Consider the following 3,302-nt stretch of genomic DNA (forward strand, 5'->3'; position numbering starts at 1 on the left):
CCATTTCTGAAGCACCGCTTGGATGGAGTAGTTCAACTTGTTGGATGCAGGCTCTTAATTTACTAATTGCCGACAATATTAACCCCATACGAGATTGCACAGATCTTTTGTTACGAACTTCTGTAATGTCGGGTGCTCTGGAATTGTTGTAGCTTTGCTCGACACGATCCCAGAATTGATTTCGCGATTGGTTTATGCCTATGATAGGATCCTGAGAAATGTCAAGATAAACATAACAAAGGTGTATATCTTCTTGAAATGAATAAGAATCAGATCGTGCATTCGAAGCCATTGAAAGTAAAATATGTTGGGAGATAAGAATTGGAAATGGCGATTCGAAAATAAATTAGGTCGTATGAATTTATTGAAGCTAGATGATATGAAGTTGATGGTTGTGATTGAATGTAATCTAATCAGACGGTGTATAAATCAGATAAGATTTCCAAAATATAAGATAAAGATCATATGGTTTCTATCTACATGAAATCTAATCCGACGGTTAATATATATGATCAGATTTTTTGGATATAGGATAAAGATATATAAATAAATAAATTTTTTTAAATTTATATATAATTATATTATAAATTTATTGTTACACGTATTGTTGTGTACATTATTATATAATATTAAAAAATTATATTATAAGTTTTTAATAATATTTTAATATAAAGCATACATTAAAAAAATATTTTTATATATATAAACAAATGGAAAGACATTATTGTGGCATTGGTACCCACACAACATTGACAACTACAATGTACTCTGACAATGTAAATAATTTATTGGATGCAAGATAAAGATCACACGGTTCCGATTAAAAAAAATCTAATCTGACGGTGTATAAATTAGATTAGATTATTGATGAAGATAATGGTAATAGCTTTAGTTTTTCTATATATGTAAATCATATGAAGAGTTGGATGTCATACGTACCAATTTCCAACTATCAATATACAACATGAATTTTCAAAATTTTCATTTTTTTCATTCAGCATCATCCAGCTCATCTGATGAATTTGATTCACATATGCAAGATCACTTTGAGTCCATTCATGAAACATAAAATTTATTAGGGAGCCTAGCCACCAATAACACAATTTTAGCAGCTTCATATGCTGAGCAATATGAATCTGAAGTCAAACATGGAGGGTCGATTCCCGGACATATCGTAATTCGACGTGATAGAGAAATGGCTGATCGTAACCTATTCAACGATTATTTCGCTGAGAATCCAAGATACAATGAAGTAATGTTTCGAAGACGTTTTTGAATGTCACGGGGCCTTTTTTCTCGTATTGCTGATGCTGTGAAGAATCACGATCGCTATTTCACACAACGGGTAGATAGTCTTGGTCGAATTGGACTCTCTACTAATCAAAAAATTACAATTGCAATGCGGATGTTGGCATACGGCACACCTGCGGATGCTGCTGATGAATATACTAAGATAGGAGAATCAACTACAATTCAATGTCTTCAACGTTTTTCTCGAGATATTGTAGATGTGTTTGCAGAGCGATATCTGAGGTCACCTACCCCCATTGATATTGATAGACTACTGCGTATTGGTGAAAAACGTGGATTTCCTGAAATGTTGGGAAGCTTGGATTGTATGCATTGGAGATGGAAAAATTGTCCAACAGCATGGGCAGGACAATATGCGGGCCGTAGTAGTTCTCCAACCATTATTTTAGAAGCAGTTGCTGATTATGATCTATGGATATGGCATGCATTTTTTGGTATGCCGGGGTCTAACTATGACATTAATGTTCTCGAGGCATCCAATCTATTTTCAAATCTTGCACAAGGCATCGCTCCTCCAGCAAACTACTTTATTGGGAGAAAAGAGTATCATCAAGGATATTACTTAGCGAATGATATATATCCTAAATGGTCAACTCTTGTGCAAACTATTCATGATCCACGTGGTCCCAAAAAAAAATATTTTGCAATGAAACAGGAATCGTGTAGAAAAGACGTCGAACGCGCATTTGGAGTACTTCAATCACGATTTGCAATTATAGCATCTCCGGCACGTGCTTGGCAGAAGAAACAGTTGCATGATATAATGACTGCTTGTATTATAATGCACAACATGATCATCGAGGATGAGCGTGACTTGGATACACCAATACAAGATGCGATGGAAGCACCGACTCCGAATGTGGAAGTGGTTACAGATCAAAATATAAGATTTCAAGAATTTCTTGCTCGGTATAAAAAATTAAGGGATAGAGAGGCTCACTTCGCACTACGAGATGCACTAATCGACCATTTATGGGATTTATATAGTAATTCGATTAATTAAAACTTACTTATTTGTGTTTAGTTTCTATTTTGTGAGCATCATTTTAATATTTTTTGTATTCCAGTTTGTTATCTTCAGATTATTTTTATGTGTGATTGTAATTACTAATGAAGTTTAATGATTTAAAATAAAATTAAAAATCATAAAATAAATACTAAGTTTAAATATTAAAATAAATAAAATTATATATTTTAATAATTATTAAAATATATTTAGTTAAATTTTTTACTTCGTTAATATTTCTAATGAGTATTTATGTAGAAATTATTAATTAGATATTAATGATATTTAATTATTATGTTAAAAATATTTGGTGGAATAAATTAGTTATTGTAAATAAAATAATAGAGAATATTTCGAGAATATTCTTTTTAGTGTAGAGTTTAAAGTGAATGGGTTGGAGATGATTTTTGTATTTGGTATAGAAATTACACTATCTTGGAGTTAGTGTTACACCAAAATCTGTAAACTTAAATTCTCTCAGTTAGAAGTAAATGTTTTCGTGTTTTACCATCTAACACAAATACTTGTGTGATCAAATTAAGCTAATCGCTTATAAAAAAAATTCATCCGCAGAAAAGATATGCCTAAATAGTAAAAAAATGCTTTAAAAACTCCATATAGCAAAAAAAAAAAAAAACAATATACAGAATAAAATTTTTGATGGAAAAGAACGTCACTGAAAAGAAAGATAATTAAGATGTTTTTCTTAAGATTTCAAAGAATAAGGAAAAGAGTTAGTAAGATGCAACCAAATTGACGACATTGATTGATGCATCATCATCAGCTCACACCTTCATTCTTTTTGTGGTCTTAGCATCTATTTCAATATGATGCTCATCGACTATATGGTCAATCATCTCTGCTGACATTTAATTTCTCATGAGACCTGTAACATAATGAATTTATAACTGGGCATTGAGACCAATTTTAATTTTAACATAGATCTTATGGCAAAAGCTTTACTCAGAAATATGCAAGGTTGTGC

General features: G+C 31.5%; 1 pseudogene; it reads left to right on the plus strand.

Moving 5' to 3' along the window:
• Window positions 1-355: 355 nt before the first annotated feature.
• LOC140886345 (protein ANTAGONIST OF LIKE HETEROCHROMATIN PROTEIN 1-like) lies at window positions 356-2,314 on the plus strand (annotated as a pseudogene).
• The last annotated feature ends 988 nt before the right edge of the window (window positions 2,315-3,302 follow it).

The sequence above is a fragment of the Henckelia pumila genome, chromosome 3 (genome assembly GCF_033568475.1).
Source record: "Henckelia pumila isolate YLH828 chromosome 3, ASM3356847v2, whole genome shotgun sequence".
In the NCBI taxonomy this organism is placed as follows: domain Eukaryota; kingdom Viridiplantae; phylum Streptophyta; class Magnoliopsida; order Lamiales; family Gesneriaceae; genus Henckelia; species Henckelia pumila.